Source organism: Pteropus medius, unplaced genomic scaffold (assembly GCF_902729225.1).
Source record: "Pteropus medius unplaced genomic scaffold, Ma_sr-lr_union100, whole genome shotgun sequence".
Lineage (NCBI taxonomy): Eukaryota > Metazoa > Chordata > Mammalia > Chiroptera > Pteropodidae > Pteropus > Pteropus medius.
Window position 1 is genome coordinate 5,157,359 of NW_024351729.1, and position 16,016 is coordinate 5,173,374.

Sequence of the window (16,016 nt, forward strand, 5' to 3'; positions counted from 1 at the left end):
ATATATATATATATGTATAACCATTAGGCAAACGAGGCATAGACCGATGCAATCCAACCAGAAAGTTTCATGTTTCTTCCAATTAATTCTCCTTCCTACAGGTGCTTCTTCTAACAATAGCTTTCTGATTTCTATCACTATAGATTTTTTCTGTTGTTAGACTTCATCTTAAATAAAATCATAATTTATCTGGATTCTTTTGGATTCTTATTCTTTTTTATTACTTATTATTATTCCATTGTATTAATATACAAGTTTTTCATGAATTCTTATTGATGACAATTTTTGCCACAATGAATATGGCTTTTATGAACATTCTTGTGCAAATTATTTTGTACACATACATTTTCGATTCTCTAGGTAAAATACCTGAGAAAATAAGTGGAATAACTTGGTAATACCATAGATACATGTTTTATTTGAAAAGTACAATACAGTTTTCCACTAGTTCCGTGTTTCCAATTAGGTTTACGATTTATGTCAAATTAATATCTGTATGTTGAATGACAGATTAATTTTTGTTTTCTTAATATGGAAATTAGATTGTCCTAGCATCATTTTTAGAAGAGAGAATATACTTGCAAATAACATGTCTGACAAAGAAATCATGTCTAGAATATAAAATGAATTCTTAAAACCCAACAGTAATAACAATTCAATGAGTAGGTAAGCAAAAGACATTAAGAAATATTTTAGCAAAGATGTCACAGAAATGGCAAATAAGCTCATGAAACAATGTTCAATATCATTAGCCACCACACAAATGCAATGAAGATCACAATGAGTTATCACTACACAATTATTAGAATAGTTAAATTAAAAATATTGATAACACCAAATTTGAGGACTCAATAAACTGGGTCTTTCATACATAGTAGGTGGAAATGTAGAATGGTACAGTTACTCTGGAAAAAGTTTGGCAGTTTCTTAACCAACTAAATATATATTTGGCACATGACTCGGCAAACACTCCTACTCATTTATTCCCTAAAAATGAAAACTTATGTCAACACCAAACACGCACATTTATTTAAAGCAGCTTTATTTGTAAAGGTAAAACTAGAAACAACCACAATATCCTGTAATAGATGAATGATTAAAACAAAACAACTGTGGTTCATACATATCATGAAATAATACTCAGCAATAAAAATGAATAAACTATTGATACATATAATAACTTGAGTAGAACTCAAGTAGTTTATGTTGAGTGAAAAAAAGTCAATATCAAAAGGTCATGTACTATGTAATTCCATTTACATAACATTCTCCAAATGACAAAAATAAAAGAGATGAAGAACAGATTAGTGGCCACCCGGGAATCGAGATGGTGGAGAGCACAGGGTAACTACAAATGAGTAATACTACAAAGAACTCTGTGGTAATGGGATATTTCTGTATCCTCAGTGGTGACTGCATAAATGTACATGTGATAAAATGATATGAAACTATACACACTCTTTGCACCAATGTCAAATTCATGGTTTTTGTATTGTACTGTAAGCACTCAAGTTGCAATCAAAGGGAGAAAATGAGTTAAGCAGGGAAACTGGGCACAGGTTCTTTTTGTACTTTCTTGGCAATTTCTTGTGAATCTTATTATTTCAAAGAAAGAAAAAAGCTTTGTTCATGCCACTATATTCTCTTGGCTCCTTGTTGAAAATTAATTGACTATATTATGTGAGGGTTTATTTTTTGACACTTTAGTATATCTTGTTGGTTTATATACCTATCTCTATGTGAATATGTAAGATAGAGTTACTTATAGCCTGACTAGAAGAGCTGTCTGCTTATTTCTGGGGAAGACTCAGTATCTGGCTTTGACAATTGACCTAGATATGGTTCCTATGCTGTGATGTGCTTTTTAAAGCCTTAAACTCTCTTTGCGACATCCAACTGATGGCTTTCAACTAGCATAAGATAGTCAGCTTGCTTATGTAATCAGAGTATATAAAAGTCTTCACTGGAAATTTCTGCCTTGAACTCTATTAAAGCCAAGACTAATCACATAAATCACATAATCTTGAGAAAAAGTGCATCTTTATACAAGAACTCAGAGAATCTGCACCTGGACATCTCTCAAACCCAATGACTATCTGCATTCTTTTCCTTACTGTATCATATCCTTTGCCTTTATTTAAAATTTGACTTAAATATGATCTTTGGTGGCCTGAGAGTCATTCAAATATTCAAAACTGAATAATCTTTAAAATATTCTCTATATTACTGTACCTTTGTAGTAAGTCCTCATATCATATAGTATAAGTGTTTCCAATTTTATTCTTCTTTTAAATTTTCTTTGGTACTCTACATCCTATAAATTTCCTAGCAAATTTTAGAATCAGGTAATCCACTAAGTTTTAAAATACCTGCATGAAATTTTATGTGTTGACTTATAATCTATCCTGGTGAAATTTCCATCTAATTGTAAAGAAAATATGTTCTTCAGACTTTTAGGAAAATGTTTCATAAATATCAATTAGATCAATTTGGTAGATGCTATTGTTTAAATATTCTCCATTTTCTAATTTTCGATCTACTTATTTTATCAATTTCTGAAATATCTATTTTAAAATGTTCTAATTATAATGATCAGTTTATTTCTGCTTTTATTTCTATTAATTGTTGTTTAATGTATTTTAAACTTTGTTTTTACTTACATTCATATTTTCTTACTGTTGAATTGGTCATTTTACCATTATGAAATTATACCTTTTTGTTTGTTTGTTTCTAGTTGTATATTTTGTCTGACATTACTATAATTCCACCAACCTTCATATGCTATTTGCTTGGTACTTCTTTTTTCACCATTTTACTTTTAACTTACCTGTGTTTTTATATATATGTTTGTTGTAAATCACATGAGTCTGAGTTTTGACTTTTTAGCCAGTCTAACAGGCTCTGCCCATTAAGTAGAATGTTTAGTTTATTCACATCTAATATTATTATTGATATGGTTAGGGTTGTCTCCCAGTTAACTCTTTTTCCATTTATCCAATTTAATTTTTGTTCTGTTCTTCCTCAACTACCTTCTTTTGGATAAATTGATAAATTTTGCTATAACCTAGACAAAAATCCTTGACATAAAATCAATTTAGTCCTTTGAGTAAGCAACTGAGCAGTGAATTCAAGGTCACACACAAAGAACAAAATCTTATTTAAAAATTACAAAATTTTATTGATAATCTATATTTGATGGATTTAAAACATTAGAAGAAACACATTTATATGATTTTTAAATAAAATCTTGGGTATATTTTGCTTAAATATATTTTAAAATCAATGATATTTTAAGCTTAGTTGCTACACAAAATTATAATTAAAAATATTCTGTATTTCTATTAAGCAAAAAAGTATCTAGTGCCATCATTTGCCTAGGAAAAATTTATCCCAATTCAGTTCTTAAAACATTCTACTCATTAGACTCACTTGAAAATATTTTATAAAATCCCGAAGTCCAAATTTTTCTCCAAGCTAGTTAAATTATAATTGTTGGGGTGGGGATCAGGTTATCAGTCATTATTTTTTTAAAGCTCATAGAAGTCTAATATGCAACCTGCATTGAGAACACAGCCTCAGTTTAAGTAAGGACATGACACTGGGAACAATGCCTGTGCAAAATCAAACAAATTTGCGGTACTAGTTACACTTTTGCATTATATATTTATTTGCTTAGTGTATTAGTATTAGTGTTAAATGAGACTGATTAGTTTAAACTAATTTTCAAGTTGAAAAGTAGCTAACAAACTTAGACTAATATAAGCTTAATTGATTACCCACGATAATGCTTTTTACTAAAGATGATCTCAATCCAAAAAAAAGACACCCTGAGTTCAATTTAAAGAACTAGGGTAAGCCCAATTGAGGATACCTAAGAAATCAGGACACTACAACAATTTTCTATCATACCACCAAACCATGTTATATAATTGTCACCTTCTCACTGTATTTACACTGCATATAGTAATATTTCAGATTCTATGGTCAGCACTATTATTAAATTAATTCCTTTAACCTACATAATAGTTATATATTATCATTAACAACATTTGGGGTGAAGAAACAGAGGCTAGAAAAAATGAAATCCTTTATCCAAGTTTTCACAGTGGTAAATAAATGGCTGAGTACTTCAACTCTAAATCCTGCATTGGTAACCACTCCAATATATTCCATCTATAATGCAGTATAATTTTTCAAAATACATAATTAAAATTGTTCCATACTGAGCCAGAGTTGGTAGACAAAATATGTGTGGTGCAATGCTAATTACACAGTAAATAATTGATAAATACCTTATGGTTGGCATATAAAGATGTATATTATCACTAGAAAATGACTAAATGAAAAGGGAGAATTCAGCATCACATATAATATAGCACTTAGCATGACCAAAGGATTAGTTTTGTGTTTGTTTTGTTTTGTTTTGTTCTGTTTTGTTTTGTTTTCAGAAAACTCTTTATAGCTTACTTCATGTACATAGATGATAAAATGTATTATGCATGAATTCATAGACAGGCATCTCAGCTTAGGTTGTATGTTACAGCAAAATTTTTGTCATGATATAATGTAAATAAAAGAATATATTTTCTCACTGAGAAAATTCAACTTTAAAGCTCCTTATTCAAAATAATGTCATGTAATACAAGTCATGTTTATTCTTGCATTGACATCTACATATTGATGTAAGAGGTATAAAGTTCACATTTCATTTCCTTTTTATAATTATCAATAGTTATTCTGTCATAGCTAATTTGTTATTATTTAACTTAGTACTGTCATCTTTTTACAAGTTATAAATTACAACCTACATTTTTGTATGTCTACCCTATAATTAGAAAACAAAACAAAAACATAAATGCACTATTTAATAACTAATTACTTATTTCATATGAAATCATTTACTTTAAACATCATAGCCATGCTATTTTCCTATCAACAGCCTGATGTTATATGTATACTTTTAAAATGCATCTTTCTGCTGTATCTACTCTGATGTAACTCCATGTCAAGTCACTCTCCTCACTCATATTCTAACCTTCTACAATATTTATTGTCTGATTCAACCATTTGATTTTATCTAGTGGTTTAGTCTTTGTGGCAGGATAATATATTAATATAATAATCTGAAGAATCCTATATTTACTTCTTTCTGGGAAGGTAGCCAGGTGTTTTGCATTGCCTTTTCTCAGAGAATCCAACAAGCTGATAGTCAAAAAAGCTGACATCATCGGTTTTTCCTATTTTTCATACCAGTCACTCTAGAAGTGTTGTCACAGATGAGGAAAGAAAAGAGAGGATTTGGGGAATAAAAATTAACAGAGACTGAATAAGAGAGAAAAGACTGTAAATCCTTCTCATAGAAGTTGTGGGTAATGTTAGCTGGCAGCACCGAGAAAGTGGAAAACATCAGAGAAAAATAATTACCTTATGCTCTAATGAAGCAGATGTGTTTTTTTGTTTGTTTTTCGCATGGACCTTAAAGATGGCACCAAAGCAGCAGAGTTTCTTAACCCAAAAGTACCCTAAAGACTGAGGTTAGGGGTAGTTCAGCGAATACCAGTGAGGACTGGTGAGTTATGACTGAGGCCCCTTTAATGTAAGAGTCTAGAGTAATAGTACAACATTGGCGGAGTGGGAGACAGAACCAAGTTCAAAGACTGAGCTTGAATTGTAGCTGACAACTTGGACAGGGCTTAAATTTAGAATTGATAAAAAATAAATAAATAAATACGTGGATCAGTTCCATACAACTGAAACTATAATTTACATCCTCCATAATATGTTAGTGTTTATTACTTTAAATTAGATATAAGTTCCATTAGTAGTGTTTTCACTTATTTGTGACCCCTTAACACCTACCAAAAATACCTTACATACAATAAGTTGTCAAATACTTGCTGGTTTGTCCTTTTATCTATCTATGGTTTTTAGGATGGAAATGAAAATTTGTGACATTTAAATGATGTGTTTAGAATTCTTGAAGTTAAAAAAAAATGATGGAATATTATTGTACCACCTATCCAAAGGTCAAAAAACTGGGAAATGTCCTAGCACATAGTATTTAATGACTTCGGTGTCATTCTTTTGCTCATATACATATATGAATATGTATATATTTTTACATATGTATATTTCCATATATGTATATTATATATGTAATATACATTACTGGTGAGAAAAATTTGCAAAATTTGAATTCTTAGTTAAATATTGAGTGCTTACATTAAATATTACTGAAATATCAGAAGGTTTCAGTAGATCACAGATGCACATGAAAGCATTTGAGAGATCACACTTGTCTTTCCAAGAATAGCATCTTCATTATAGACATGTATTTTATATTTTTTCAAAGAAAAATAATTTCTTTATAATAAAATATGACATGCTTCATCTATTTGTATACAGATTGTGTTGCTATATCTGTGATAGAGATATATAAAACTATATGCAAGAGTAATGTTCTTAAAAAGCCATACATAAATAGAATGTATTCTTATTAAAGTAGTATGGTTACGATCTCAATGAAACATTCAATCTGTAGGAATTTCTTTGTTTTGCCAGTAACCACGTCCTAATTAGATTATTTTAAACATTCAAAATAATTACTTTCATGTAGAGTTTAATTAAATCAAGCTATTCCTAAATCACAACAAATCAGCAATGATCAAACAGGATTTCTCCTGAAAGCACGATCCTAGGCCAGTATCTACCAGCAATGAGAGATTGTTTGGGAGTCCAGCTTTTAGTGACCAGGAAAAGCATTCTTACTCTCTAAGACATTTTTTTCCACCAAGAGATACCAGGGTGGCTGGACAACGGGGCAAGACAAGAGAGACCACATCACAACAAGCAGCCTGTACTAGGAAGTCTCTTTGCACCAGTGGGCCTTAGGTTCCCCTCCCTCGCTGAGAGACAGCAGGCAGCCCAGCAAAGGAAGCTCCTTCTTCCCCCTTAGGCAGCGCCAGCAGGGACCAGTGAAGTCCAAGAAGAACCAGATAAACCAAATAGAGCAAAATAAAATGATTTTTCTACACTGATTTAAATCATCTTTACTAAACATCAAAATAGAAACGGAAGTAATTTAACTGATTTCCTTAAAGAAATCTAAGTATAAAGGTAATTAATGAAAAAAGGCTTTTTCATGAGATGAGAATGGGCAGTAAGGTCATATAAGATGATTCTCAGAAAGTACTCATGTTCTACAGTATTTAAAAGTGTTTCACTATGCATTATTATATGAGTCAGTTCTTAGTTCTTTCTGTTCACTACCTGAGCTGAAATAGGTTGTGATAATCTTTAGTTCAAAGACCGTTCAGAGTAATGACTTAGAAATCTTAAGCAGAAAGAGCTTTAATGACAGGAAGTAGGTGTTCACAAAACCATTGGAGATCTCTAGGAAAATAAGTCAGGTCTTCTTAACTCAAGAACATTAATGCCGTATTAACATTTGAAGGTCATAAAAATGGTGCTATATATAAAATCACCCCTCCATTAAAAAAGCCTCTTACCCTCAGAAAGCTGATAGGTCTTTGGCATGATAAATATGGTCAATGTAACTGTTTCTAAATACCCATGGTTCAATCATCTTGCCTTCTAGCAGAAAAGAAGCATAGTCTCCACATCATTTCTACCTACCCAATATTGAGAGTATATCATTGCAGGAATCCAAACTGCATCCAGAATTCTAGCTTTAAAGGAGTCCGGAAAACATGATTTTTAGCTTTTCTGCTTCTAAAATCAGAAAACAGAGAAAACAGGTTGAACAAATCAATCCATCATATCCAGTATGAATGTTAATTCTTTACATTTATAAGCCTTGTCACTGCCCAATGCCAGCATTCTTCCTGTCTATGTCTCCACTGCAAGGCACTATTTTAAAACACAGAACTAGCTGAATTAATTTCCTATCACTCTCTACTTTGAATAGAGAACTATAGTCTACATATTTGCTTCTCATTCTTCAAACATACCAACCTTACCCAAAGAGTCATTATTTTTGCCATCTCTTCATCTGGAAAGCTCTTCCCTTGGGTTCTCTCATGCCTTAGTCCTCATCATATAGGTGTCTGCTCATATACTGTCCCTTCAATTTTTTCCCCTGACAATGCTAATGCAATTTCAACCCACTTTAATTACCTTTTGGTTCCTGTAAACATTTTTTGTCATTTTTGGTCTAAAATAATTTCAGATTTTTTTTTTAAATAGAAAAAAGTACTATCTGTATTTTAAGAATTTAGCCATGAGCTAAGTAATTTTTAAAAGGCCGATCACTGTATTTTAAGGAAGAACAAATTTACAAGAATTTCTAATTCCATTTAAGATCAAATCTTTAAAGAAAATCCTTAAAAAGATGCATGGCAGTGATGAAAGTCAGCAGGATAAAGTGAGAGCAGATGTTCCAGGGTGATAAATGGGAAGAATAGGTAATAGAAGTTTGAAATCAGTAGTGTAGGTTCAGATTTTATGAAAAATTTCTCCATTAGTGTATAGAAATAAGGTAGTATTATTTTATTTGAAAAAATTTTTATTATTCCCAATCTGTTTTTAAAAGATTATTTTATAATGACTATTGCAATGGGAATCCTAAAGATGCTTTTTCTTATATAGCCATTCAGTTATTTTTTTCATTTATTTCCCACAAATATTTATTTACTATGTACCAGGTAATACAATTGAGTTGAATGCTATTTTGATATTTCTAGAACCCATTCTGTTAACAAATGTCACCAAAAAAATTAATTAATTTTTTTAAAAGTATATATATTTTCATTATATTAGACTTAATATATTTGTTGTTTCTGAAACAAATTCCATCTGTCCTCAAAATGTCTTCTACTCCCGTGAGTTGCTTAGACATTTTTAAGAATGTCACAATAGAGTATATACCTGCCTACATTGTGTATGTATACATGACACTTAAAAAACTCAAGCATATTAGCTCCATAATCCACTTTCTACAATATGATGTAGCCCCAAATTAAAACTATATAATTGTCATTAAAAATAATAGAAGTCATATGACAATATGATATAGAATATAGTTTTAAACTTAAAGTTACTCATAACAGAACTCCATAATGCATGACATTTTAAGGCTATACACTCTTACTTACATTTCATAGTCTTTTAGAAATGAGTTGATATAAAGTCATAAAGACTATTTAACCCAAGTAACAATCCTACATATAATATCTTCAAAACATTCCTCAGGTAAATAAATATATGCACTCTGTTGACTAGTTTTAATGATGGAACATTTGTTACTTAATAAGTCAAATAATTCCATTTTGAAATCTAAATACATATAATAGATATAATAAGTCTATCTATATGAATCATTTAGGGCTTCTTTCTCAATTTTCCAGTTGAAAAATATGAGATCAAAGTGCTTTTGGCTACCTGGCTATTATGCGATGATTCAGAATTCCAATTTATACCTTCCAATTTTAAGTCCATATTTTATCACAGAACTGTAATGTTGTTTAAGTCCTATAATCAGCAGCTTCCTTTTGTTTCACGTTTAATTTTGAAAACTCAAGAATATATTAGATTTAAGTCAAATATAGGTATCCACATGTGTCTATGTATTTCTTTAAAAAATGTTTGCTATATTTTTAAAAATTTGTTAAACTTTGAAATAATTCAGACCTATAGAGGTTACCAAATTACTACAAAATTTCCAGATTCCAAATATCTTTTCTCTCTCTCAATGGGTAGACACAGAGATAGATAAATAGGTTATTAGATTTATAATTTTTTCTTCATTGTGTGAAAGTAAGTTGTAAACATGACATCCCTTTAGCTCCAAATTCTAAAATGTCTACTTCCTAAATGCAAAGGCATTCTCTTCCACAACCATTGGTATAATAGTATCTAATTTAAAGATTCACATTTCATCAGCTGTCCAAATAGTGAACTTTATAGCAAAAGAAAAAAATAAACAAAACACATGATCCTAGTCCAGGATCATGTGTTTTGTTTATTTTGCAATTTATTTCAAAAAATATATTTGAAAGTTATGGGTTTTTTTAGAAAATAAATATGTATGACAAAGAAAACAAAATCTTTATTTCTATAAAATTTAGATGTATTTTTCCAGATTTTAGTTATAAGAATTATAAGGAATTTTATATTCTGCTTTTTCCACAAGAGTATAAAAGTGGAAGAATCAAATGTGATAAGAAGAGTAAACCCAGCCTCCCTGCCACAAGACACAAAGAAAATTTTATATTAAGAATTTCAGGGATTGATTTTTAGTGATAATTTCAACAGGTAGGTAAGATGATTGGGTGTCAAAAAGATACTATCTGGTAATGCTAGGCAGTGACCAACAGGGAAAGGAAGATTTGCCCCACGGAAGAATAGCTTACATCTAGGAGTTACACTGTAATACTAAGTAACAGTTAATGGGAAGACCAATTTCCAGAGACTGAAGATGGAACCTTCACTTTTCCAGCATATCCAGAGGAAAACAACTATCGAAGCAAGAACAGTAAAGTATTTAATTGGGTATAAATGTATCATGAGCATGTCTACATTTTGTTAAATATTATTTCAAAATGTGGTTTATTTTTACTGCTAAATTTTGTATCATTTGGATTAACCAAGTAATTATTGTTGGTATTTTATTAAAGTTTCTCCTATCATCAATAGGGATGTTATATATATAATATTCATAAAAATATTTTAAAATATATTAAAAGGTATAAATATAAATCTATTTTATGTAGAATTTTAGTATAAATATATAATTTTATAGGATATATTTTATATAAATACATTTATATAAACTATATACTTATATGTTATATAATTGCACGTAATTATACAATAGTTTCATATAATTTAAATATATATTATATTTAAAGTATAAATTTTATACATGTAAATTTCTAGAAGTAAAATTATTGAGTCAAATTGTATTTTGATAACAAAATTGTATTTCGATAACAATTTCCAAATTCGTCTACAAAATGTTATGTCATTGTGTTTAAGTATGTGTGTGTACTCAAATATTTTTTCATTTTATTTGTCTTTTAATATTCTTTATGCCACATAGACATACTATGAACTGAATGTTTGCATCCTCACTTCACATGTTGAAATCCTAATCTCCAGTGGGATATATTAGAAGGCGAAGCCTTGGGAAACAATTAGGTTTAGATGATGTCATAAGGGTGGAGCCCCCATGATAGGATAGGATTAGTGTGTGTCCTTATAAGACTAGAGTATATGCAAACCAGGAAAAGTGCCTTCAGGAGGAATATAATCACTCTGCACCTTGACCTCAGATTTCCCAGCCTCCAGAATTGTGAGAAATACATTTCTGTGGTGTAAGTCACCCATTTGATGGTATTTTATTGTAGCAGCCCGAGATGACTAAGCCAATACACATATTAAATTTATTAATTAATATAATCAATTGTACTTGTGTGCTTTAGAAGCCTATCTCACATGTAAGAATCATAGTTGAATAACCTTTAATGAAAGCTTGATTTAAAATCTGAAGGTAATGTCGTTCAAAGGCTATACAAGTCATTTCCAAAGCAAACAAAAATTCATAGGTGAGAAAAAGAGCAAGTCCAAAATTGGGCCTTTTATGATCAAAATAAATTGACATCTCTTATCTAATTGACTTTCCCTTTGTAAAGTCTAGGCTTTTCATAATCATTTTATATATGTAATGGTCACTTTTTAGCAATTCTTTTTTTATTTGTCTGGGAATTTTACTTGGTACCCATCACTGAAATTTGATGCTGTTTCAAATCTGTTTCTAGGAATTATAATCTATTTTTGTCATAGATATGGTGTCAATATAACTTATCATTTAAACTAGAACAATTTTCAAAGTGAAAGGGGACACAGTTAAGAACTATACTTAAAAAAAAGGCATAAACTTGAACTTTCCTATCAAAATGGGACATATTGTCATTCTAATCATAGATATTACAAATAGTTAAATGATCTGTCTTTAAACACATATTTTCTTTCTTTTTTAACTTTTTTTTGAGCATTTATATGCCAGAAAATACTATGAGTGCTAGAGATATTGATGTATGAGACTTAGACCTTGCTTGCTTTTTGTTCATAGGAAACACAGTCTAGCAAGGAAGACATAAAAAATAATCACTTGAAATCTAGGTTATAGGTTATGTTTTATGACAGGCCTGAACACATATGAGGTTTCATAATGTCACCAAGGAGAAAGGAAGTTCACACAAGTATTCCTTAAAGAAGACCATAGAATTGTTGTTCTTTGCTGTATCTACTATTTTATTTTTATATTTATCTTTATCTAAAATGTACTTTCTTCCTTTTCAGTCTCTAAAACTAATGTGGCACATCTTACATGAAGACCCACTGAGTCTGAATAAAACTCCTCTTTGGTGCTTTCCTAGTCCATCTGTACACACTCACATAAACTTTCATTGACATTATTATATGCTTTAAACAGGTGGCTTAGTATTTTATCCTAGTTTAAAATTTATATTCCTAATGAAAAACTGGAACCTTGTAGGTATCTTTTTTCTGAATATCTCCAGCAACATAAGAAGTGCTTTATGTGTTTATTTGTAACTGTTAGTGAGGGTGTACATATGTTCAATACACTTGATTTTAGCCAAAAGGCAGAGAAGCTATATATACATATGTTCAAAAGTTTCTCAAGTTTACAATTACTTTATTGTATTTCCCTGGAAGCTACTTGAGAGTAAAGGACATAACTCTGATAATCTAGTCCTTCTGGTAGTAAAGCTTTTATGACAGTAAAGATTCATAAAAGCCACAGTCCCGATTATATCAATTACTTCTGACAGTGTAGCCCCAAAAGTCAGTCTGTCATTTGTGAAGTAATTGTTGATAGCATTTTAGAATAGGGCTTGAGGTTGTATTAAAAAGTAAATTCTTCTAATAGAAACTTTGTGAAATCTGTTCTTCTCTACTTAGGATTATATATTCTCCTAATGTTTCTAAAAGTAGAATCTCAGTTTACCTAGGTAGGCAGAACAGTATATCTGATAGTAGGTGGATGAGATAGTTGAGGGAAGATGAAAGTTTTTTCCCAGAATGAAATGTACTCCTAGTTTGCTTCCTATCTCCTTAGCCATTTATTTTCATCTCCTGTGCTAGTTCCACTGCATCTCTCCAACTTCAAAATGCTGCAGTGTCTCCGGTCTCAGTCTTTGGACCTCTGCCATATCTCACACAGTCCTTTGGTCATCTCATCCAATTTCATGGATTTAAATGCAACCTATATGCTGAAAACTCCAAAATGTATGTCTCTGGTCCAGTCCTTCCTCTTAACTCAAGACTAATAGCTTCACTTGAATGGCTATTACATATCTCATATTTAATGTTCCAAACTGAATTCTTAAATATCCCCAGAAACTACTTCTGCATTCCTTACCCAAACTCAGACCAAAAAAATTGGAGTTGTTCCCTCTTATCTTCAATATTCAATCTTTTGGTACAGCTGTCTTCAAATTGTACCTTATTTCAATCATTTCACTTTACTTTTCCTGCTGTCACCCTAGTCTAAGTCTGGAATACTATAACAACTTCCCAACTGAGGTATTATTATAATTCCACCATTGTTCCCATAGAGTTAATATGAAAACAAATCAAATCATTCTAATCCAGTCTACAAAACCCTTCATTTATTTATTTCTTTTTTACCATCAGGGTGGAAACCTAATTGCTCGCAGTGGCCAACAAAGGTTCACATGTTATCACCTCTATAATCAATTTTACTTTACTTATCACCTGCCCTAACTGACTCCATGCCAGCTACTGCAGCCTCAGTGGTGCTTCATGAACAACCAAGGGACAACGGTTTTGCTTCAGAGTCTTTGCCTTGAAATAATGCTCTTCTCTCAGATATACACACTCATGTTCTCATGCTCTTTGGGTTTTCAGGAAGCTTTCTTTGAAGCCTCCCTTTACTAAAACACTTCAAAATTTAACTACCACCCTGTATTCTCTTTCCTGGCTTTATTTCTTCCATTATTCAGTATATCACCATCTGACATATTATAAATTTTGCAATCATTTTTTATTTTTCTCTTCTTCAATTATGATGATTTTTTGCTATTTTCATATCCTAGCATCTAATATGTTCTCCAGTAATATTTATTAAATGTTGAATGAGCCTTTTAGTTCTCAAAGACACTATGTACATAGTCTGAATCAATGTGTACACTCAGAGCCATACTTAAAGCCAACCATAAATCTATTTCAAATAAAAAAAAAATCTCTTGCTTATTTTGTTTTAAGTTATGTATTATGAAAGTCAAGAAAAGGACATTGTTTCCTTTTACTTGACATTTGCTGAATTTTAAACAATGTCTGGGTTTTCAAAAATCTAGTCCAATATGTTGCAGAATAACATTATTGGCAGGGAATTCTAGAAAACTTTATTTTTTTTTTTTATTTATAATACTGTGTTACCCATTTTTATGGACAATAAAGGCAGTGCAATATAGAATGCAATGCATGTCACAGAGGTACTATAATCAACAAATACAATCAATGCATTAGCAAAAGACCCAAAATAGCCAACACAATATTGAAGGAAAACAAATTTGAAAGACTGACACTACTTGACTTCAAGACTTACTATAAGGTTACAGTAATCAAGACAGTGTAGTGCCACTAAAAGAAAAAAAACAAATATATCAATGGAACAGAATATTTGGCAAAGAAACAAAGGCAATACAATGGAGCAAAGATAGTCTTTTCAACAATTTTGCTGGAACAACTGGACAGCCACATTCAAAAAAATGAATCTAGGCACAGACCTTATATCTTTCAAAAAATTAACTCACAATGAATCATAAACCTAAATGTAAAATGCAAAACTAAAAAATTCCTAGAAGATAATATAGAAGAATATCTAGGTGACCTAGGATATGGCAATAACTTTTTAGATACAAGCCAAGACACAATCTATGAAAGAAATAATTGGTAAGCTGGACTTCATTAAGATTAAAAACTTCTGTTTTACTAAAATATTATCAGACATTATCAAAAGAATGAAAAGGGAAGCCACAGAATAGAAAAACAAAATATTTGCAAAAGACACATCTGATAAAGGACTGTTATCTAAAATATACTAAGAACTCTTAAAACTCAACAATAAGAAAACAAACAATTCAATTAAAAAAATGGACGGATCTTAACAGATACTGCACCAAAGAAGACATAAAATGAAAAATAATAAAAGATACTCAACATCATATCTTATAAAGGAAAGGCAAATTAAAACAACGAGATACTACTATATACCTAGTAGAATGGCCAAAATCTGGGACATAGACAATACCAAATGCTGATGAGGATGTGGAGCAACTAGAACTCTCATTCATTCATGGTGGAAATGCAAAATTGTACAGTCACTGAAAGAGTTTAGTAGTTTCTTAAAAGACTAAACACTTTTATCATACAATCCAGCAATCCCAATCCTTGGCACTTACTCGAAGGCACTGAAAACATATTCACACAAAAACCTGCACAAGGATGTTTATAGATGTTTTATTCATAATTTCCAAACTTGTAAGCAATCAAGATGTCCTTCAGTAGGTGAATGGATAAATAAACTGTGATATATTCAAATAATGGAATACTATATTATTCAGCACTAAAAAGCAATGAGCTATCAAACCATGAAAAGACATGGAGAACACTTAAATGCATATTAGTAAGTTAAGAAAGCCAGTCTAAAAAGTCTAAACAATGTATAACTCCAACTATATTACATTCTGGAAAAGGTAAAACTATGGATAAAGTAAAAAGATCAGTGGATGGTTGGAGTTAGGAGAAAGAGAGGATGAATTGACATAGCACAGAAGATTTTTAGGACAGTGAATCTACTCTAAATGATACTATACACAGTGGCATAGGAAATTACTTCCCAAACCAAAGAAAAAAATAATAAAATGAGAAAGTCTTCAGGAGATGAATACCAATTAAAACTCTGTGTTGCAGCTAGGGTAAAATTAATAAGATGGCTATCAGATGCA

General features: G+C 30.8%; 1 long non-coding RNA gene across 1 annotated transcript in view; it reads right to left on the reverse strand.

Annotated features, from left to right (window-relative positions):
- Nucleotides 1–16,016, reverse strand: part of LOC120587484 (uncharacterized) — a 70,055-nt gene that overhangs the window by 15,050 nt on the left and 38,989 nt on the right. The window contains exon 3 of the long non-coding RNA XR_005648979.1: nt 7,636–7,731. This is a non-coding gene — a long non-coding RNA (uncharacterized LOC120587484). The remainder of the gene's footprint in view (nt 1–7,635; nt 7,732–16,016) is intronic.